Below are 25,573 nucleotides of genomic sequence, written 5' to 3' on the forward strand. Positions count from 1 at the left end.
GACCACTGAGTGTTCGGAAAACGTACTTCTCTTTAAAAACAGCCAAAAATATTTGATCTTCGTTCCAAATAATGTTTAAGGTTACATAGTTTACGTGACGGTACAGTTCAACAATTAACGCGGGCGTAAAATCACTTTTGCTATAAGCCCCTTGCTTAGTACAATGGCGACGCTATTTGCTTATGGCGTACCTTTACTAGTGAAACTCAAGTAAATTTGCACCTAAAATAATTTGCTTAATACCAGAACAACTTTACTCACTGTCGATGTCTGGGTCTAGATGCACAATTTTACATTACACCATATAAGCAACAATAACAAGAAAACCATATTTTATAGATTTTAAATCACCAAGGCGTTAGGCCTCAGCCTATACGTGGTAACGCCAAAAAAAACCTTCCAACTTAATTTTTAATCTACTTCCTGTTCCGGTGCTGCCGAATCCCGTGAAGACCCTGTCTGGAAGATCCAGAGCAGCATCTCATGGCCTTCGGTCACAACAATAGTGTTAAATCACAGGTAAGTAATATCTCGAAAAACAATAAGATTCCAAATAAAAATGTGAACAGGATGAAACATACATGGAAAATTAGTAGGACTTCCAACAATGCATAGGAAAAATAAGTTCATAATAATAAGGTTCAAAATACTTATTATAAGTTCTTATTTTCAGGTTAGACCTATAGTGTTTTTCAAGTTAAGGTAATACAACAATAGCGTGCTCGTAAAAATGCATTGACACGAGAGAAGGTTAATTCAAACAATAAGAAAGTATATAAATAATACTGAAAATACATTTAAATAAGAATTAAATGTCTGTACGGACACTTTGTGGTAGTACACCCCGCTAGATAAATGAGAGTTCGCTACATATGAAATAGCACGGGAAGGTGAATTTCCGTGTGTGTTTATTATTTTTTAAGTGAGGTGATTCCAAAATGGTTCGTGATTAACTTTCGCTCGTGATTGACCAGAAAAATTAAATTTTCTGCTTTTGGAAAACTACCAGTTGGGCATCCTGATAGCTGGATCGGAAGGTCAACCCAGCATTATATATTCAAATGTAGGAATGTTTAATAACGTATTTAATTTTCATAATACTGAATTTGTTTGTAGATTCATTGCCTACAAATTTTTCACTAACATTCTTAAGGAGGTTTTTTTTATAAGCCCACTTGTCTTTTTTTTTCGTAATGTCATTTCCATTATTAAAGAAATGTTTTTCACACATAAGCCCTTAGAAAATTATTATTCTCCAAATGACGTTTTATGATTCAAAAGATTAATTTACCATACGTTACCTATAAACTCTAAAAAGTTACAAATGTGGTCGTTATTAAAACGTTATTTAGGTTTCATGATGTTCCCACGATAGGGGTTTTACTTGTTCTAGTTATCTCATACGTTTATGCACGGGATACAGCTGAAGAGATCATGAATTATTTTTTAAATAAATAATAAGCATTGTGCTTTAATGAACTTGTATGTTTTGGCAGCCTCACAGTGTTAAAGGATGTCGTTTTTTTTCTTTCTCCGGAGAAGTGCGATCTGGTGCGTTAATTTCTGGAGAACGTTCTAAGCGAACGTCAAGTAGAGAAAGTAATTATATCTGATTCTCGGAATAGTAGGTTAATTATCACAACTCAAGACTTGGAATTATTTTCAGACCCCTTTTATGTATATCAAAGGCACGTTTCGCCACTGCGAAATCTTCGGCCTCGCCAAGAGTTCATTAAGGAAACCAGCTGTGAGAGAAAAGACATACATCAAGGAGTCACTGGAGGAGAATGAAAATGCATGAATAGTTAATTGGCTTTGGGGGTTGGAATTTGGGAGCAGGGCGTTGCGGAGGGGTGGGATATTAGGATGCGCGGAAGGGAGTTTTGTTGAGCCCGGGGAAAGAAGTTGGCGCGCCTGGAGACGAATTACCGAAAACGCTTGCTAATACAGCCGCCAGCTGACGTTTTCCGAAGTTGAAGGGAGAACTTCGCGAAGCGGAGGGATTGCGTCGCACTGCTGCCGTATCATCGCTTCCTCGTGCACAGTGGTTACCTTACACACTGGTACAGTCCCCGCCATGCTTCGAAAGTGAACGTAAAAATAACTTCGCTGTGCATTAACTAAATTTTAAATTTAATAACTCTGATGTACATAGTAACAGACCTCAAATGAATCACATTCCCGTTTCAAGCGTTAGCCGTGTGATGAGAACATTTTTGAAGTTTAATGTAGGGCATGGCCGTTATTTGAAAAAAAAATTCACGGAACGTAGGTTCTATAAAAAAATCTGCTCTCATTGAGCTCACTTTAGCCGTATTTTACAAGAATATTATTTATAACTGTTTAAGACCCAAAGCATCCCTCCGTTCTGTTTTAACCTTTTTTGAAATTAAATATTTAAAGAAAAAGTTAATTTAAACCATTTGGAGCATGATGAACTATTGATTTAAATTAATGATATTAAAGAAATTAAAAATATTTATTATATTTCTCTATTTATAAAGACATTCTAAGTGCAAAAAACACGTGTTTCAATTCTATTTACATTTTTGTTTAAAGTTTAGATAGAGTTTTCATTCGGCCACTTAATTATAATTTGCTTGTATTTTTAAAGTGTAATCTGTGAAGGAAAGGCGTGGGTTAATTATGATAATTAATTTTTAAAAAAGTATAATTAATGAACTGGTTTTGCTATTTTGCAATTAGGAGAGTTGGCACTACGTGTGCAGCCATTGCATGTGGGGTTATGTTCGCGGAAGCTGCACCGAAATAATGACCTCTGAAACGCATTACCGCCGGGGTTGGATGCGTCGGAAAGGGTGCGCCGAACATGTGCCTAACCTCGCGCGCTCGGCCCTGCGCGGTGTCGCCGCTAGCGACTAGCTTCCCCGCGGCCCGGGATGTGCGTTAATTACCCTGTTTAATGGGTCGCGCGCGCCCGCGTGTATGTGTGTGTGAGCACGTGTGCGAATGGGGAATAGATCTACTTACTTGCGTTGCGCGTTCGCTAATGGCGATTATAGATTGTGTTCGTAATGGACTAATGCGCGTTTCGTGTCGATACGCCGCCATTAAACATAATTTTCCTCTCTTTTATTTTTTTGGCTCTCCCTACTCCCCTTCTTCCAATTTTTTTTGTAGTTTCTGTAGAGCAGAGCTTGTCAAAAAATAAGTGGATTCGAATGACGGACACTGCTGACAGTAAAGTGCTGAAACATTATTACAGGCATTGCGATTCCGACCAACAGCATGCGTAGTGCAGTCTATTGCACACCGAGGTAGAATTTCGAGTAATAAGTTGGTGTTTAAATTTTCCGTCTAAATCACCTCACAAATACGGCAAAATTTTTCAAATAATACAAATCAACGTTTAAATAAAATTGAAGTGTTTGGTATTGAAAGGTGCCACCGTATAATTAAATATTATATATTATTTTTACAGGACTTATACTTCGTTACTTCATCACATATTTCATTTATTAGTCACTGCACAAAACATATGACATTAAAAAAATTTCGTAACATTGCATTATCAATCCAAATGTGTCTGGCCCTGAGAGAAGTTACAAAAAATGATTTCTGGCACTCAAAAAAGAGAGAAGTTGCCTATCATTAACCTAAAACCTGCATCACACTGTCTTGTTATATCCCATGTTGATAGCAGAAAGATACTCTCAATAGTAAACATGGGTGTTAATGTATTTATCTATTTTATCCTGTTTACCGAAAAATACAAAGGTTTACGAGATCCCCTTATCTTTTGGGTTCCTGTGAATGTGTGTATGTATGTAAGTGATTTGTTAGTACGTATGTATGTAATTGAGTTCATATAAAATTATTTATTTTTTTCATTTTAACATACAGTACGTATGTGAATTTTACAGGGGCATACATTCGTTATTTTGATCTTAGTAAAACAACTTAAAAAGAGATTTGGTGTGTAATATGTAAAACTATTTATTTCGTGCTGGTTTAATAATTTAACACATAAAATGTTCAAATATGAAGTTATTAAAAGAATATGTATGGTATGTGTATAGGATGAGGCGATATTATGGGTGGGAGAAACTGGCTGTTTCAAAATAATTCTTGAAGCACCTTTCAGTCTAAATGGTCATATAAGGGGCATATTGAAGGATGTCAACTATTTTTAATGTACCTATAACATCTTAGCCCTCGGTATACGGCATATGGTAGAAGTAATTCCGTGAATTGAACGGACATCGCGTGGAACAGAAATATGCAATAACGGTGCTGCTATATGTGGCAGATAGCAGAACCAAAACTCACAAAGTCTAAGGTAAACTTATTGTATTAACTGTTTAATGAATTTTAACAATGTGACCAGTATTTTAATAAAATTATAAATCGAAAATCATATCCAAAGTCGAGGTTAAGTATTTTTTTAATGTATTTTTCGCTTTCGTTGTAGCTGTTTCATTATGTAGTTTCACTTTTTGTTCTGCAAATTAATTTATTCCATAGTCGACGTAGCTGCTCCGGCAGAGAATTATATCCGCAGGTGCGGAAACTACATGTGATTCGCGTAAATAAATGTAGTTGATATCACAATTTGCTTATTATGGAGTCGGCATTATGTTAAAGAATTCTACGTAAAATATCGTGACCGAGTTTCGTATTACAAGTGTATTTGCAACGTGAGGTCACGTAAATTTGTTCGTTACCGAGGTTAGATCTAACATATCTCTGGCGAGTACGGAGAGACTCACTCACGTGTTTTTTAACGGTTGCAAGGATTCTTACAGAAACATCGATGCAAACTTTCGTGAAAGGACGAGTCGCCCGCATCCTTTCAAGCATCTATGTGGGTTTTGTGGGTTTTTCAAGGCAACCTTTAGTAGAAATGTGACGATAGTCTGTCGCTAAGTGAGCTAACTGCTCAATATCTACTTAAAAAAAATAGGTTCTCAATTCGTCTGTATATGTTTTTTTTAATGTATGTTCGGGCATAACTTCTTGGTTTATGAACCGGTTTTAATGATTCTTCTTGCGTTGGGTTTAATATAGCTCTAAGGTGGTCCCCATTTTAATTACATTGCTATTGGACCTTTTACTTCGAAGATACACAATAAATATAGTGATTGAGGTATTGTTAGGTTTATGACAATCCCAAAACAAGGTGGATACCTCACTATGGTCAAGGACGTGCTGGACTCAACTGGACTTGGACTGCGAAGGTTAACGACAAACAGCACGAATGTGTAGATTGAGTTATTATTAATTTTATTTCAATACTATTGGTAGATACCTTACTATATAACTAAGCAGAAACACATCGGAAATTTTCAGCAAAAAATAACAGCATAAATACGGTAAATTTATTTATTTTTTGTGAATTATGCATTTATAATATATGTTGTACAAAAATGGATTAATTCATAGTATATAATTTAAATTAGACATCGTAATCGTATCATTTCTGACAAACCATTTTCATCGTGTGACCTACTAAATAATTTATGTGATTCTAAATCAGACAATGTTTTTCCGTCCAAGGTTTTCACACGACTGAGAACTACATACACCTGGCCTTTAGCGAAATTTTTGTTTCCTAGGATTATAACAGCTTTATCAAGTGTATTGCCCTGTAACTTGTGCACCATGACTAGCCAACTTAAAACCATAGGTAACATTCGGCGCTCAACGTCTCCGTATCCTTTAGTCGTTTTAAATGTTGCAACAACAAGAGTATATAGTAACCAAACAATCTTCATCTTTCATTCCCTGCTTTCAATCGTATCATAATCAAATTTCATTAATACACATTCAGGTAATTCGCCTTTTTCGATCTGTTCCCTCTGAAGAGCAGGACACTTTAACTTCTTGAAACAACTTATTGCTCCATTTACAAGCCTGTCTGAGAGAGATGTATTTCGCCTTAGCATGACCCGGAATTCTTCAGCCAACTTCAACGTTGAAAATAAACTTCCATAGTGTGATATTACATCAGATCACAGAACTCTGAAACTTTAATTTAAAATAATTTATTTATGTTTTTCAATATTTGTTTAAAATTTTATTTGTCACAAAGTTATATATCTTTCAGGTTAATTTACTCCTAGATTTCTTTTGGATAATTGCTTTGAACTTCACAACCTTTCTCTATGTGAATAATGTTAATTGTAATATTTTAAAAATGCTTAAAGACATTGTTGGTGATAGACTCAATTAGGGTAGAGCGGGGCTATTCTGATCATGGGGTAAATCCGATCATAATAAGAGAATTGGCAACACAGCAAGCCATGTGCCGAAAGGAAACAATATCATCCCATCAGTCGCATGCTGGGAGTGTTGGTGTTCACGTGGTAAAAAATTTCCGTTGTTATTCTAAACTTTGCTGTGTGTAAGGAAGCGATTCAACACCAAGGTAAGTCACGCCATGCATTTTTATCACTCTATATAAAATCTCACATTCCAAAATAAGAAGCTACAATTACAGAAACGAGATATCTTTTAGTACTTTGGTTTCTTCACGTAGCATATTTACTGGAAAACAATATACTTGTATCAGTTATGATAAAAACCAGTTTCCTCTTACAGTTTGGACGGCAAAGGTAAAAGTCGACCAAATGGGGCAATTCCGATCACGCTATTGGGGCTATTTCGATCACAGGAAATAATTTATTGCTCTGGAGAATACAGCACAGAAAGGATCGTATTTATTAACTAATCTTAAAAGCGATTACTCGACACTGCTCTATTGTCACGGTGCACGTAGCTGACAGAAAAAAGTATTATCTTAATGTTTCAAGGATAGCTGAAGGGACAGTTAGAGACCTAGCTGTCGCCAGTTTGTAGATACTGATGTTTATCTTTTCGACTACCGCACATTCCGTTGCGGTGATTGGTTTCACTGCCGATGCTTGGCGGGTAGCACCCTATATTACTCAAGAAAGAGTTGGCTGGTCGCACTCCGTGTTGGCCACACTTTAAATAACTCGCACACATTTATTCATCTCGATGCCATAAAATAAAGGCATTACCAACTTGACATATATAAAACGAAAAAGTGTCAAGTTTGTACCTTGAAATATGACCATTGGTTAAATACTGTCAGAGTGTTTGCCATCCACAAATTTTACTGGTTCTTAGTACCAGCCGCTGTGTGCTGAAATCTAACAACTTTCGAAATGGGTCTTCGGGGACCATAGCAGCATAAGATTTCTCGCAACAAAGTTTAGTTAATTACGGATTTTCTTAAACATCTTGATACTGAAATCTAATATTATTATTAATAATTAATTTACTCTCCAAATCCTTTCTGGAATACGAGACGATAACAGAATTCCACACTACCCAAGTTATAACCGAGATAAACATTTTGATGCATTTTACTGAAGTGTTGCATGCATTTAAAACATCTCAAATGTAAATCAACACTAATATGTACTATGGTTGTGAATTTCAGATGGTCAGAAACTGCAAAAGAAAGAACACCACTCTTCAGTGGTCCGAGGAGTCTATGTCAAATGCTATCAGCAGTGTTCTCCATGGAGAAACAACCATCAGAGCAGCTGCTAACTTACATCAGGTGCCATTCACCACACTTCAGAACAGGATCCAAAAAGTAAAACTACAGCAGTTATTAGGAGACAAAGGGAAAGAGTGCAAACATAAAGTTGGTCACCCACCTGTACTAAATGCTGAGGAGGAAGATGAACTGTGTGACAGACTGCTCAACCTGTCGAAAAGAGGCTTTGGTTTGACCACAATTCAGGTAAGAAATGCAGCATACATGTATGCTGAAAAGAAGGGTCTAAAAATTCCATGGAGCAATTCCGAAAAATTGGCTGGTAAAGATTGGCTTGGCAAGTTCATGGCTAGACATCCTCAACTCTCTTTGAGGAAACCGGAAGGTTTGTCAAAAATGAGGGCAGCTGCCATGGATGAAAAAGAATTTAACGACTTTTATGACCTCTTTGGTGATTTGACGAATGAATTAGAACTCAGGGAGAAGCCAGAGAGAATTTATAATGTTGATGAGTCTGGATTTCTTTTAAACAATAAGCCATCAAAAATCATTTGTGAAAAAGGCCAAAGAGAAGTAATTAAATTGACAAGTGTAGAACATGGGGAAAATGTGTCAGTAGTAGCTTGTTTCAGTGCTAGTGGGGTGTACATACCACCATTCGTGATTTTTAAGGGTGTGCGGTATCGAGAGTCATACTGTGCTAATTTTCCATCTGGATCTGTAGCAGCAATGTCTGAATCTGGATATATAAATGAGGATCTATTTCTCAGATGGTTGCAACATTTTCTAAAGCACAGACTCCCAGGGAAATGCCTTCTTATTTTGGATGGACACGCATCACATTGTTCGCTTAAATGCCTGAACTACTGCAGAGAAAATGAAATTGAACTTCTCTGTTTACCACCTCATACCACTCATGTCTTTCAGCCTCTAGATCGCACACTATTCAAACCATTAAAAACTTTCTACCATCAAGAAGCAACCACATTCTTTCACAACAACCCAACACAATCGATCACCAAGTCTGACTTTGGAAAGATTTTCACAGCTGTGTGGAACAAAGCTGCATCCCATGGGAATTCTACTAAAGGGTTTTAGTGTACTGGTCTCTACCCATTTAACCCTAAGGCTATCTCGATGGAAAAATTTCTACCATCTGTAGCTTTCCGAGCTGAATCTCCTTCTACATCAACAGAATCATCCACCATGCAAACTTCAGGTCCTTCATCTGATGTTTCTCTTGATCATGTTCAAAATAAGTCACACAGCCAACATTCCCCGTCCAAACACACAGTTTGCTCCAGTTCCCAAGCTTCATCCACCATGTCCATATCAGCTTCTACGTCCAAGTCTCCCAGTGAACAGAAACTCATTGGATTTAATGACATCATTCCAACCCCAAACAAATCATCTACAAATAGGAATGCACCGAAACAAACCAGAAAGCAGAAATCTCGACATCTGACATTGGATGGAAACATCAAGGCAACAGCAGAAAAAGTTAAAATTGCCACACTAAAAAAGAAACAGATAGATTGCATAGTGAAGAGATGAAGACTGTTTGCAGAAAATGAAATGGACTCTAGTGGAGAAGAAATCCTCATCATGAAAGATTCGAGTGACGCACCATGTGGATTTTGCAACAGAAGATGGAGCTAGTCTGCCAACAGAGGGGACTGGATCAAGTGCCAGAAATGTAGAAGCTGGTATCATGAAATCTGTGTGGGTGCCAAAGGAAAGAAACAATTCAGATGCGGTAAATGTGTGTGATCATGATTGCCCCACTATGATCGGATTTACCCCGTGTGTGATCTCAATTACCCCACTTGTTTTGTGAATCCTGTGATATCACCTTTTAAATAATAATATTTTTGTAAATTTATATGTGCCATTAATTACCTTTTTCATTCAAGGTATATTAAGTATACATATTGAAGTTTATGCTCATGTATTTTCATTAACCAAATCTTATTTTCAACAATTTATTTTCACAACACAATTTGAAGTGATCGGAATTGCCCCTCTCTACCCTAATTGAGTGAATAAGGGAGAAGAAAGGGCCATCTTGTGGCTTGTGTGGTTTGTCACGTCGGGCCTTGCCGACGTGATATTTTAATTAATATACAGCATCGATACGTCTCTCAAATTGGCAAGGAAAATACGCCCGAGCTTCGGTGAAGCTCAGAGAGTAATGGTTTTATTGGTGTGTTATCTAAAACCATATACCATCAAGTTTTCAGGTATGACTATGTGTTATGTTGAATCATGAGCAGTCGCGTCACCGAATCATAGGAATATTTGAATATCATAATTGTTTCAAAACTATCGCTTTTGAATAATACTAAGCCTCTATTTTCTTGTAATTATGGCACGATTAATATGTTGTACTACTTCACTCAGAAGTCTTTAAGTATAGGAATTTCATGCGATCCGACGAACACTGAACTAGCTAAAATTTATTTTATCTCCTAACAAATGAACTTTTGTATCTGTTGTGCCCAACGTAATTTTAATAGCTACTTAATATGTTATTTTCTTTCTATTCGAATGTGTAAGCAGCCGTCTTTGCCATGTTATTTTTTTTACCATAAACAATAAAAGTATAATAATTATTATTAAATTTATTTTATATCTAGTAAATAATTAAGTTGGGTATCTACGGGTACTGGTGCCCATTAAGGATTCAAAAGCGCATGAAAGGAAGAATTTATTACTCTGTAACTGTAACAGGGCTCATTTACTGTGACAGTTAATTGTGTACTAAGCAGGGGGCATTACAATAGTTATTGACATATTTTGGAACGGCAAAGTTTTGTGTGGTTTTTCCATAGGTGGCTATTTCACGAGACTCATCTTCATCGTTTATGGCGCAAACTCTACGTATTTGCGCATTTGCTGCTGTCATGGTATCGTTGTAAGCATCCACTTATTTCACAGTGGGATGTATTCCAACTGCAACGCCATCAGAAAACTCCCCTGTTAAAATATATTCTGCGTCATTCACATAGCAATGGCATCTGATGGTTAGTTAATTCACCAACTTTAAAATTAATAACAGATCGATGAATTCACTATCGTTTCGTTGGCACATATTTATTGTCAGCTCGCAAAATGAAAACAGATGCCATAAATTAATTTCTGTTGCAAAATAATATGGTTGTCAAAAAACACCAGTGACCTTTGACAGGAGTCAGTTTCAAAATGTAATCAATGAGTAAGATCTTAACTCCGCCAGATAATTTCTCGGTGTTTTTAAATTCCTGTAGACGTAAATGGATAATTCTCTAATTCTTGTGGGAGACCACTGAAAATTCGCCAATGACTAGCCAATTTATACGGCGCCACTTACATCTCTCAAAGTCAAACGTTTAAATGTCATGGTGTTGTCTTTTGTGATAGGAAGTAAAACTACGGAATAAACAGTCTTGCCAAATATAAGTCGTGCAGCAACTCCAGTTAAGGAGTTAAGGATGTATCTTCCACAAGTTTTGTTTCGAGTAATACATATGGCTAATTCATGTGGTACAGTAGCAACTCCCATCTTATTCAAATAATCTTGAGGCGGAACGTAACGTTTTTACTAGTGTTTGAGCATCGAGAACACGTCACTATCCTAAAGACCGAAACTAATTCTGGAAGAAAATAAACACCATGTTACAGATAAAGTAATTTTAAGCATACGACTCAAGGTACTCGCAAAAACGTTAATGGCTGTTAAGAAATTTTTTATTTTCTAGTATATTTCTTGAACGATGTGAGGCTTGTCTTAAATTATTTAATCGACTGTTCTTTCTTTTGGAGTTTCATTAAGCACCAACTTTGAGGAATAATTGCGTAATGCGCTTAATTGTTGTGATCGCTGTTTATCAGATTTGTTGGATAGCCACTCATGAATTATTTTAAAATGATGAGCAAATTATTTCTTTGATTCGTTATAAAATATTTTGTGAATTTGACTAAGCCAATGACCACAAACTTCCTCTGTTTCAATGGCCAGTCGCCTGCCAATTAAACTAAGTTGATAATCACGCTGTTTAACATCTGCATTTGTTAAAATATCACGTATCATGGTAAAGCGATGATCTAGATCTTCTTGACTTTCGTTTCTTAATTTATCTAACACATAAACTCTTACACCCGAAAATCTATTTTCTCGCTTCTGTGTACTATCATTCTTATATATTGTAATATTTATGTTTATATTCTTTCCTAAGTGTTTCCGTCTTTTACCTTCAGTTTCAAATTTCCTCGTTAGATAATTGTCTTTACAAGGTCTACCAATAACTAAAAATTGAAGAATAAACAATTTTATAAAATAAACAACCGACTTCAAAATACACAAAGGAACATAAGTTCACTAAACAACAAAAAAAGTTTATGCGCCAAATTAATACTTAATTTTTTTTGTTAATTTTAATTAGGATTTATTTTTTACTGTGTAATTTTTTATTGTTTTATAGTTATTTTGATTTCGGTGCCTTGTATTATATAAAAATTATATACTTTTTTGTATAATATTTGATATTTATAGCACATCCATTATTTATCGCAAACATAAATGAAGACTTAAAGCAATGACTACAGAGCTAATTACGGGACACTGTCTGGAAATCATGGCCACCACTGCAACCCCCGCTCCTAGTAAAAGTTGTTTCCTAACTAGAATTAAAGCTGATATTAAACAGTTGGAATTTAGTGACTATTAATAACACTTATAGTGTATTTTGAATTGGGACTTATTTGGGCGCTATGAGATTAAAATTTCAATGGCAATATTTAATGCAACATTTTTCGTGAAACATTTTTGTTAAACATTTGTAATGCGAACAGAGCATACAATAGGTGATTGGCCAAAGAGATATAAAAACGGCACTACTATACATAATTATTTGAGATTTGAAATGCCAGGGAAGTTTCACTTATAACGCGTGCACAGAGTAACACGCGCTCTGTTATTTTAATTGGCACGTAATTAAAAATTATAAAACAATTAATATTTACTTAATAAACAATAGGTTCCTAATTACAATAAACGGAAAAAACCATTAAGTATTATTTTAGTGTTTAAAACATTTAAATATTGCTTTCTAGTGAACTTATGTTACTTTTGTGTATTTTTAAACCGGTTACTTGTTTTAAAAAACGTTGTTTATATTTTTATCAATTACTATCTTATACCCGGCATGCGTTGCTATTCTCCTTTAAAATTTTTGTAATTTTTTCGAAGTAGATACACATATACAAAGCAACTTTCTCTATCTCTCTATTCCTCCCTATCACTCTATGTATGTCCCTCTATAAACCTAACTCGTAGTATATAAAAGTATGTTATGGAATAATGTATTTATTTTGAAACTACGATTTATGGTGGCTTCTGGTGGTGTTTTTCTTAGCGTGAGGAATCAGCCATATTCGGGCGTTTCCGTCGCTTAACGTCTATGATCGGGAGTTCGTCGGCTGAGAGAGGTACAAATATAGATAGAGATATAAATATATAGATACAGAGAGATAAAGAGAGATGGACTTTATATATGTACATTGACAGATAGAGAGATAGTGTGTTAGAGAGTGATAGAGAAATCCTTTGCATATGCGTACTACTTCAAACTAATTACAGAAAAAATTTAATCCGGCATTGCAACGCTTTCCGGGCACTAGCTAATCCTACTAATATTATAAACGCGAAAGTTTGAAAGTATGGATGGATGGATGTTTGTTACTCTTTCACGTAAAAACTACTGAATGGATTTGAATGAAATTTGGCCTACAACTAGCTTATAACCTGGATTAACACAAAGACCCCATATTAATATGAAAATCCATCCCTAAGGGAGTGAAAAAGTGATAATTTCATTTTATAACAGAAAAAATCATAGGTCATAGACATACAAATAGTGGGTGAGTGTCATTTCTCTATGTCTGACACACGATCATACACATAGTAAGGTCTGGCAAATTAATATTTTTCTCCTTGGTGAAACCAGTCCCCTAAGTGGAGCTCGCAGCGGTTAGAAAAAAAAAGGCGCTAATAACAGTTTTGTTCTTAACTTCGTCAATAGATAGTTGCCTGGAATTTTAAACGCACCATCGTTTTATGCGTTTGTCATGTCTTTAATTTTCGTTTGTTTGTGCCGTATGCGTTCCTATACCCTTTATCCGATTGCAATGAAATTTTGGTGATTTATTATTCGCATGCCCATGAAGGTAACTGAGACGGTATAACTATTTTTCAATAGTTGGAGCACGAATCGTGTCAAAAAATGTGTTTATTTCATTTTATATAGCAGCACTTTTGTTTTGTTGTATAAGTGCGCACGCATGACACAATTTATTTAAATATAAAAGAGAGACAGAGATAGAAGGATATATATATATATATATAGTGAGATAGAGACGGAGAGATAAGTTGAGATAGAGCGAAGTATTGAAAATGAAATGGGTTAGATAAAGAGATCTACCTATAGATGTATAGAGCTATATAGAGACTTATATAAAGAAGATATAGAGATAGTGGGAAGTATACGTGTAGATATAAAGAAATAAATGGAGATAGAGAGATACATAGATGTATATAGATGTAGATAGATATAAATATATATAGAGACTAGAGAGATGGTTAGATTATTTGTATATGTGGAACTACTTCAAACATATTACAAAACAAAACTGAATGAGGCATTGCAATGCAGGCCGAGAATTAGTTAGATAATGGAATCTTTTCAATACTAGTATATTCTTATTTTTTAGCTTTTTCTATATATATTTATAAAGTCTAAATTACATACAGACCAGGTAAATAACTATAAACTGGCAGAAGAACGTCTGTCGGGATCTGAAAGTGATATAATTTTTTTTTAACACTTGACATTCAAATTAAGAAGACAATTACTAACTACACCCTGTGTTCAGGCCGGGCAACGCCGGGTACTGCAGCTAGTAGTATATATAATTCGTTTATATTCTAGAAGATAATACACTTCCATTCTAAGTTTCTTGAACTTTCTAGAACATTCAAGAGTGTTTCCGAACGTTCCGGAAAAGGAAGTCCCTTGGATTGTCCAGTTCCAACTTGAACATTCTAGAAAATTCTCTAGCGTTCTGGAAACGGAAGTCCCTTTAATGGTGCAGAACCCTCTCGGACTTCAAGAACATTCTCGAACATTCAGGAAGATTCGGGATACCATACCAAATATCCCCCATTGGGCTACGGGGGTGGGTTGCGTAGTTATAGCGGTACGCACGGACAAATCACGCTTATAAATATTTCTTTTAATTACTGACCTCTAATTTTTCGCTCTGCTCCAATCGCGGTGCAAGTTTCCGCCTGGAACAGACTGTACGCTCCCGAGGAAGAGAGAGTGAGAGAAGACGTCGACGGTGTCTGCGGTTGTCTTGTGTTGCCGATAGTGGGCGGCTTAGCGGGTCTTGCTCCCTGCGCCCTTGAAGGGTCGGGAGGCGGCGGGATTAAGCAAACGTGCGATTAGTTAACTGACGTGGGTCCCGACACCAGATTTATGGATCCCTCTAATGCTCGCTTTCGCTTTTTGGTGCAGAGAGGTTCAGGAGTGTTAGAACAGGGCGCCCGAGATATTTACAAACCAGAGAGATAATTCAACGGTCGTTCAACAAGTTCTTGGAGTTTGCGGTGATTTCGCGTCCGAGGAATCAAATATATGTTCAAATTTTGGCTTACCATGTTTCAACCATGTTCAGAGGCAACTAACAACTTAGTCAGGGATGAATTTGTGTTCGTGAGGCAGGATGATAAGGGCGACACTTGCTGGTGCTTCTAGCGCGGCAGTATTCTCGTCATGCATAGGGAAACCTATGAGATTTGAGCGGCAACCATAACATAATATGGTTGGGAAAATCAAAATAAAGATATAATGCATGTCCCTTGAGTGCCTTTAGAGGATCTGTACTGGGTGATTCATGCCTTAAAATTATTCTAAAAATACGCTGTCTAGCCAGCTTCACTCTGCTTGAAAAAAAAAAAGTAGTTTCTAAACGAATTTCGGAAACAGAACTAAACTGCTGATCCGCCTTTTAAACGATTTAGGTAACCAGACACAACTTTGATATATTGAGCATCACGTTGTTCCTTCTGAAGCTCTGCACACCGTATGTATGCCCATAGTGCTCTGGCATAGTATTTATATAGGGCCATTCACAACAGAGCTGTGATTGGTCCCTGTGGCCGAGCATGATTGGATGGTGGTCTGGCTAAAAGATGAGTCTGCTTATTTGGAAGCTAAATCCATCCATTTGCCTGCAATCAGTGACTATAGTACGAATGTTCTTCAAACAGCAATTTAAGCCAATACAAGAGTAAAGACTGTGTCGTGTAAGTTGTCTCATATGTGATATTTCTCAAAGATACTAGCCATAGTACAAGTATGAAACAGGAATATTTATGTAATATTACAGATATTTATTAATGTTACATGAAATAAAATATATTACTATAAAATGGTGTTCGCAGTTATACTAGGTTCGGATTATTAACAGGACACTTTTGCTTTATTTTGTCACAGTACCTCCAATATTTTCAGTTATTTGTAAACCGTTCCCTACTAACTGGCTGTCCAGTATTAACTGCACACGTAATAAACATGATTCAACAAAATAGTCAAAGTGATGAAGTTTAGGTTATCTTCTGTATGGTATAAATTATCAAGCCCAAATGAAAGATTAATTTAAAAAAAAATCTGTGCTCATCTTTGTAAGAAATTATTATTATAGTATTATCTCGAATCTCGTATTACATATATGCAAAAAAATAGTCATGTGTAGATAAAATTTACAATACATTTCTTGTAGTATCTAAATATATTTATTGGCCACTGGTTTCCAGAGAAATCTTTTGTAAAAATACAGAAAAAAATTTTTTTCTTTGTGCTTTGTTTTGAGAACCTTCAAACCTGTGACAAGTTTCTTTGCATAACACAGACTTTATTACATCCACAAATTTGATAACCCTACATGTTCGCCAATGCTGCAGCAAAATGGTTACTTTCGAAAGGAATACTCACCCGCGCGGCTCTTAAATATTCTTGGATTTTGATGGTGAAGATTTCTTGGCAGAGGGGTGAAAAAGGGGGGGGGGGGCGGGTAGAGTTTTCGGAAGCTTTCGGAACAAATCACGCATTCCGTACCTTCTATGCGAGAAATGTCCTATTCAAGAGCTTGAGTCAGATGGGAGGGGTGGGTGACGTCCATTACAGTGGAGGGGGTATCAACGGGCGGACGAGAACGGGCACGTATAGCTCATCAGACATCGGCGCGGGGGCTGCCGGCAAGACGTGCCGAAGATCTGCGCTGGTGGGAAAACACGCCTTGACTGCTAAAATAGGGCACCTCCTACGGAAAAAGGGGGGGGGGGGAGAGAGGGGTGGAGGTTTTTGCTATGAGGAAGGGGGGAGGGGGATGAGTCCTCGAACTGCCAGAGGATTTTTTTTATATATATATATATATGTAACGTATATACATACGCCCCCACACCCCCTCGCGAGTGTAATAATGGCGTAGTCTATATCTGGGGACTTTCGCGCCATTTCACATGTCCCGAATGCAGAAGGACGTAACCGGGATTGTAGCCGTATCGCCCTCGGGACCCAAAACACGAGGGATGTGTATCCCACCCCTCTCTCTCTCTATTTTTTTTTTCTTCCAGTCCTTTAGCTCTGGCTGCCTACACACTTTCTTCTCTATGCGCCGCGGCGTGAAAACCCTTTATGGTTCGTTCGCCGCGCGTGTGTGTTCCGCTTCATTGAGCAGTATCGCGAGTCTCGCCTAACCCCCGCGTCCCAGCCAACTCTTTTACGCCCCCTTTTTTTTCCCTCCTCCCTCCCTCCCCCTCTTCATCCGACCGGCTCTCTCGCGGGGCCTATCTCTCGGGCTCCTCCGACGGAGGCACGCGACGGCGCAGAAATAGAAACGTTCCTGAAGGCCCTGTTACACTGCAGAACTTCCACTTCAGAAAACTCAGAATACATTTAGTCAAACAAAATTTAAAAAAAAAAAAGTTTATGAATAACACCTACTACGTCATTTAGCGCAGCTCTGTTTGTGTGGCCAGTTGGATGACTCCAGTTTCCAAAAAAAAAAACATGTTTTTAATGTGTAAACTTCTTAGGTCTCGGTATACGGCATTTTGTGGGAATAACGGAAGTTACGTGTAAACGTACTTCTACGTGTGATGGGTAGCACGAAATGAAGTTCACAAAGCCAAAGGGAAACTTTACAGTAATAACTATTTAATAAATGTTTACAAGATGAGCAGTATTTCAATAAAATTTCTTGGTGAAAATCAGGTCCAAAACTGAGGTTTAGAATATTTTTTTCCTAAGACTTTGTCGCTCTTATTGGAGTCGTTTAAATTTAAAGTTTACCCTTTCGCTCTGCAAATAGAATGATTCGATAGTCGACGTAGCTGCTCCGGCAGCGTATTCCTGCGGCGGGTGCGGAAACTACGTGTGATTCTCGTCAAGGAATGTAGTTGAAAACACAATATTTATCACGCTCGGCATTATTTTTACGTAAATCGACGTTTAATTCCTTTTCTTGATTTCGTATTATTTTATTTGCAACGTAGGAACGGATTAATTTGCTCGTTATCAAGGGTAGATGTTTACACAACATTGTCGAGTATTGAAAAACTTGCTCACATTTTTTTTTATATATATAGGACGGGAATGCATAATTTCTTGAATGATTGACCAAATAAATAAGCTCATCAAAATCCTGCCTTGATGAAACGGAAATGGTGGATAATTATTTGTCTCGACGAATCTTTAAAGCCCACATCGGAAAATGAAGATGATATAGAGGAAATATAATGTTAACATGAACGTCGCCTACAAAATTTATTTATTTGTAAATAGCGAATTAGGTTTTCTTTCAATTCTAATGACTGCAACACATTTATCTTTGCTGTATACCGAGAATTTAATGACTTACAATAAATTAATTAAAATGTTAATAATAATCATAATATTTTTTAAAAATATTTCCCTAAAATTTTTAAAAAAAGTTTTTTTTTTATTTTTGTAATGAAAGAAAAAAAAATTAGCTAGCTCAGTCCAATAACTTTGATGGTGTGACAGAACTAAAAACATGCTATACAGTTATCAGTCTATCTTTATTTGCTGGGGGGAAAAAAATTAAATCCGTATTTTCATCCAATACTACATTTGACAGTGTGGCCGGGTCTTGAGCGTCTATTACCCTTCTTCTCAGCACAGTTTCCTTGCTACAACCCGGGCGGTGGTTCGACGGCAGTCTGTTCACCCCGTCGTCCCGCACGAGGATATGCGCAAACATGGCCAGCCCTTCAGCCAGCACGGAGCCTTCACACACACGCCCTTCCGTGGTTCGGTCGGCTGCAACTCGCGTGGAAGTCGTCATTTCTCCAAATTTTCTTTCTTCTCTTTCTCTTTTCAAAGTTGAGGCCGTAACAGGCCGTTGAGGTCATAGCAGATAATTACAACACTACTCATACTTAGCTCTCCAAAACACCTTTCCTGCTGTCGATCTCTCTCTCTAATGCCTAATGCTTCATGATGTTGGCGGTGATGGTCCTGCTGCTCCATGCCTAACTGGTCAAAACCCTGAGCTTATATACCCATTTTATCTCCCCCCCTTCCCTCCCGCTGCGAAAAAGGGTGTTGGAACGATGAGAACGAAGATCGCACGATATCCCGGCCATCGTCTGAAATCAGCTCGGCGTCTGGGTTACAGTAGCGTTCAAGGCGAATATTCCATCGACGTTTTTTTTTCCGGTCCCCATTTTCAGTCAGTCGCCGTCATCAGGGTAGAGTTACCTGCTGAGGTTGTTACAAGTTCTTCTGTCTTTGATACTCTCGCCTGATAGGAGTGTTTCCCGATTGGCTGCAGCTGTGGGCCAATCACATCCTTCCTTTTGGTCAGCACAGCCGCGGACCAGAGGTTTCAAAGACGGCAGACACGCCCAAAAAAGGGGCTCATGGGGAGGCACCGCATTCTGCCAAGTCTAGAGGTCAGCCGCGACCGCGAAAAAACAGCGAAGATAAGAAGGACTCGTGAATGGTGAGATAACGAGGTGTTTAGGTTCTTGTTGCACGTGCTAGGCAGCACTAGAAGGTGACGACTTCGGTCCGTGTAATTAATGTAATGAAAATCCGACAGTAAAGTTAATGTCAAGCCTCTGCTTAACAGTGTCTGATTCCGCTCGAGACCCCAGTAGGAAGGGAGGGTAATACCAACAAGGTCGATGCAGCGACATGACCATTCCCTTCAGCCAATGCGAAAATGAAACCTTACGTAGCCAGTTTTACACGTGCTCCAATTAAATTTTTTTAATAGGCCCAGTACTTGAAACCTTTTTTTTCAACATAAGAATCCCTTAACGACTGAGTACTCAAAGAATTAACAATTATATTTTTCCCAGGTCTAAAAAATATGATTCTGTGTATGTGAATGTAATGGTTTATTACTGCCCCTGCAGCCTCATAACGACAAAGACAATGCTACTCCGGATTGAGAAATTTGAGAATAACAATTTTCTAAAAGGCTTCTGTTTTTTAAAAAAGAAGATTTTTTTATCTCGAAGTTTTAACGATTCCGCAAATAAATATACCGATAAGATAATTAAACTAAACGAGGAAGCAAGAATTAGATAGTACTATTCATAACCACCAGTTATAGTTAACAATCATATTCCATAACACTCGTATAAGCAGTATACTTTTAGGACACCGTTCATTGTTAAGTACTGAATCGTTAAGAGCAGTTCTAAGTGTTTCGGTTGGAACATTTCCACCCGCCGCCGTTTTGGAAACCTATGAAATCAGCAAGCATTCGCTGGCGATATAACTTCATAAGGTTGGATCATTTCCAAATTACCTCCCTGTTATGAGATATCCTGTGTGCACCAGTTCGTTGTTTGTTCTCACGTTGAATGAAGAAGTTACTTCACCAGACTGAAAGTATTTAGGCGACCAGAGAGAAAATAAATGACTGAACTGTTAAAAGTTACAGTAAATTTACGGATTTTTCAACGAATAATCCGCCTGATATGAAAGAAACGTTCTTCACTCTTCCATATGTACGTATCTTCGTAGAAACTACGCTGGATTGCCAACTATACATTCTCTGTTCCATTGTAACAGGGTAAACATATACAGGTGTGAGAATTGTGGTCCATGTAACACATCTAGAAAACTTTGGTTTTACTCCATGATGATGCTTCTAAGTTGGTGTTCAAATTACGGGAACCTGAGCGTTGGTAAATTTACAAACACTACCGTGAATTCACAAAGTTACCTGACTATATGCGCAATTTAAACAACACATTATCATTTTAAATAGTTTTTGTCGAAATTCTAATTAAAATTCTCAAAACCGCTGGGATCTACTGTATTTTAAGTGTCAACAAGTCAAGCCCCACTCCAGTTACTCCTTTTCTCCAACAAATAACATTCAAGATGTCACGTAACTCAACGACAAGCTAATTAGTCAGGGTTCTAAAAAAATATTTAAAAAGTCATAATTTTCGAGTTATAGGATTTTTTTCAATAGTTGTCAAATCCCCATCCTGCACTTATCATAAGATACGGTTACTAAAATTATTTACTACGCAATCACTAATAACCCTACTGTTTTAACAGTTCAAAAAAATCAAACACGCTATACTTTTATGGGGAAAAATTCTTTCCACGACTTAATTTGGCAAAAATATTCAACAGGTTAACTTTGAATATTCACACTGTAAAAACATTGCTAACTTGGCAAGTTATATGCGTTAATTAACTATATATTTAATAACGTGCTAACTTAGCAAAGATTTATTTTACAGTATGAGCAGTCTAAATATACCCGAATAATAATATTTTCCACATTACGTCTATCAGATAATTTTATTTTCCCATTTTGAATTGTTATCTGTTATCAATATTAAGGTCATTTATGATTGCGTTGTCAACATTTTTTGACACAGTATGTGCAGTGGCGTAGCGTGCCATCTCGGCGCCTGGGGCGGGAAACCCATTTTGCCGCCCCCATTCTATAGGTGCTTGATTAAAATTAAATTTCACATGCAATGAGGTACCTTTTATTGAAGTTAAAATAGGATGAGCGGTTTTACAAGCGGATTCTACGGGCCTTATGAGTAGCGAAGTCAGAAATAACTTTGTCAAAATCAATATTAGCAGCCAATTATTGTTCAATCGACAATATAGTCAAGTTTGATAGTCTATCGGAGTTATGTTCTTATATATTTTTAACGCCTTTTTGGTAATTATATTTAATTTTCGGAGCTCCGAAGTATATGATCAAATTATAATTTTTCGGGGGAATTGTTAAAGTATTTTTTTAGTATTATTATATAGCTATTTTTTATAAGTAGTAATAGGGTATGTATTATATGATGGATGCACCGATTTGTGATGAAACGATTTTATGATATATATATATATATATATATATATATATATTAAATGTTGTCATATAAATTTTGTGTCTTTTTAACTTGCTGCCTCCTCTCACTGTTCGCAACCTTATTAGTATTTTTTAAGCCTGCTATTAGTTTGGGTTTTAATATTTTTTTTGGGTTTACCTGCGCTCGCGGTACGGGGCAATATATGAGTTTTTCTGTGTCCCGGTTTGCGGAAGTTGTTTGGTTTGCCCTGGGTTAAGGTCAAACTTTACAGTACAATGCGTAGTACTAAATTCAATGAGTGCGAAAGAGAGGCATCGACACGGGCCGACGCGTGAAACAAAATATTTTGTATGAGTAATGAACATAATAAGGAGTGCCGCTCAACTCGGCTCGCGCGCGCCGGGCGGCGCGGCGTGATGCGATGTTGCTGTTCGTATGTAAACAAACAAACGTTATAAAGAGCTCTGTCAGTGATTTCGCAGTTTTTCTTTTAAATAAATATTAAAAAATAGTTGGTGCGCAAAATTCTAGATAAAAATGGAACATTATAGTGTGTCTGACACATGTAATGAATGAATCATAGATCAGATCTCAACCCGCTTCACCGGCGACCCGCCCCCGCGGGTTGCCGCCCGGGGCGGGCCGCCCCCTCCGCCCCACCCACGCTACGCCACTGAGTATGTGATAATTTGGTGTAGGGAAGATATTAAAAAAAATTGAACAAAATAATGTATTTAACTTGAACATTTTTTTATTTAGAACCGTGAATTATTAACCTATAAACTTTTCTCGGTTTGTCGTTGAGTTATGTTACCTACGCATCGCGGTTCTGCGACCATCCCGTTGTAGGGGAAAATGCAGATCACTGCGGCGTTGTGCGTGTGCGTGTGTGTGTGTGTGCGTGCGTGCGTGCGTGCGTGGTAGCCCAGCCGACGGGCGGCAGTTTGATATGCAGAACCAAAGCTCCCACGAAGTGCCGGCAACAAGGGATCAACCAGGACTTATCCGCACCTCGCGAAGACACCCCCCCTCCCTCCAACATAGACGTGTTGTCTTAACACCTCGCTTGCCATTCGCCAGCGGTAGAAGAGTGGGGGGGGGGGGGGGTTGGAGGTTCCTCGAAGAAGAGGATAAGACGGAGAGGGAAGACGCGCGAGACGTCGCGAGGAAGAGAAGGGGAAGGGAAAGAAGAGAGAGAGAGAGAAAAAAAAACTTCCTCTCGAGGATGGTCTTAGGAAAGACTTAGCATTCCTAATCCTCTTATTAGGTCGGCACGGAGGCTTCGGAGGAGGGGTCGAAGGGAAATCTAAACCAAACATTGTCCAAGATATTGCCCTTCCCCCTTTGCGCCTCTTTCATAAGAACTCGGGTCAACACCCCCAAGTTAGATTAGCACGGGTCACATGCAACCCCTGCTCTCGTTTCCACTCCTTCCCAGCCCACGAGACGATAAACTTGTGATGAATTGCCCGTGCGGTACAGACGCCGGCTTGCGAACCTTAATGAAGGTTAGCTCAAGCTCGGTTTACGTGCGTGCGTGAGAACGTCAGCACAAGAACTCGTGTACAGTCGCCGAACCAAATTCACGCCACTGTTACTTTTTTGTTTTAAAGCAATTATAGCGTATCCCAGTTTTCTGTTTTGGAATGTTAACTGCATTTTATTACCACAGGCATGAATTACACCTATTATTATTCACACTCATCTGTTAAAAACTACCGTCATTTGTTTAAAAATAACAGCAAACAAATATCTTCTCTGCACATTCCTCTACATTATTGTTGGATCTTTCCACAAATCAGGAAATAAGGACTAGCCATTTTCCATGTATCTACACTTCAGAACGTGTTTCTAAAAGACAAAATGTGAGAATAAATTTCATTGTCATCATACCTACTTGAATGTTGGATATGAATACTTCTTAAGGCTTTCCGTTTTACTACACGACATTACGTCACAGAACCACCACCTTAAATGCATCCCTATAAAGTTATAATACCTCGTAAGCGTGATACAAAAAACATTTGTCCAAATCAGTATTTGATACTCATCCATATCATGGTATGGTAGTAAACTCTTGTAAAATGGTCTTTGTTGGAAGACACAGATGAAGGATGACGTTCTGGATGAACGAATGATTTGGCTGTGACCACTTTCTTCGTAAGTGTCGGGTACCGCAAGATTTCCAAAGAACTTGTACTGTTGCAACCGAAAATAACAAGCTCCGCTTGTCTTCCATGGCTTACTTTTTCAGCACGGTTCTTACCCGGTGAAGTGAATGCATTTGCACAGGAATAAAGGACATGATTACCTTTAAAAAGTTTTTCGAATACTGACTTTTTACCAATCCGATAAATACCAAATGTAGAATCACATCCCTTAAACGCATTCTTAAATAATAATTGTGTACATAAATCACTGCCAAAAACCGACTTCAAGTTATTAATGTGACACACTTTTGGAGTGTCTCTTGACTAATTATCCGAAAGAAGATACAGTGGATTTCCAGTAGCTTGAGCGAAATTTAGGAGAATAATTAACTTGTCAGCGAAATTCCCAATGAGCGTGGAGGAGTAATTCTGTGCACTGGTAACCTCACCCTTTACAATTTCTAGGTCAGTATCACTATCCACTTTAAAATATCTGGAACAGTAAGCCAGGCGGAATGTTTAGGGTAATTGCGGTAGAGATGCCACACATTTTGAAAAAAAATCACAAATTCTATAAAATTATTTTTAATACATTTAAAAAAATTCTCAAATAATGTCAGAGAAGTGTACTCACTGTGATAAAATATTAAAAGATAATAACATAATTAAAAAACCCAATAAAATAATAACAATGAAAGTTATTTTTGGGCATCTCTCCCACAGGCTAAGGGAGAGATGCCACGTAAATCGGGAGAGATGCCTCACGTGATTTTTTTTTTACTTTATTCACGTCCTGTCTCTTCACTTCTCTTCTGAAAGTGTTGCACATGGGCCCATTCATCGTATATGACTCGTGGAGCCACTTGTGGCACACCTCGCACCGAATACAGTCTGCCTTCTCTTTGGCGGTGTAGTAATTTTCCCAGCATTCTACACAATTGTTGGTACTCACATCATCTTCACTTGTAGCAAGTGTCTCGTTGATACCAAATTTGTAAACATCACTTGCTTCTTCGACTTTCGCATGTTTACTTTTCGTCTTTGGTACCTTCTTCTTACATTTATTGGTGTTGAGCTGTCTTTCTAATTTCTTTTGCTTCTTCTCTTTGGAATATTTGCATTTCTGAATGTGTTCTTGCGATGTCAAAACTGCTGCAGATTGTTTTCTTTTCTTGCTGAGAGAAACTGGAGCAGTTGGCATGGGACTAACCTCATGAAGATATTTCATTGGTATATGAAGAGATTCACTTTCAGGGGTTGAAGTTTTCGAAACAAATGTGGTGTGATGGGGTTGGATTTGAAGCTCGAAATTTTGATGGAATAGCAGCTGAAAGTGCTGTAGAATGAGTTGTGGAAGCTGATGAAACAGGGCTGCTAGAAGTAAGTGGCGCGTGTTTATAGTTGTCAATGTGGAAACAGATGCATCAGATATTGCATAAAAGTGCTCTGGTACAATGTCGGGATTAAGGGGATATATTCATGTTGCTTTGAACCCCGCAACTGCATTACCAACAG

Source organism: Bacillus rossius, chromosome 5 (genome assembly GCF_032445375.1).
Source record: "Bacillus rossius redtenbacheri isolate Brsri chromosome 5, Brsri_v3, whole genome shotgun sequence".
NCBI classification, from domain to species: Eukaryota; Metazoa; Arthropoda; class Insecta; order Phasmatodea; family Bacillidae; genus Bacillus; species Bacillus rossius.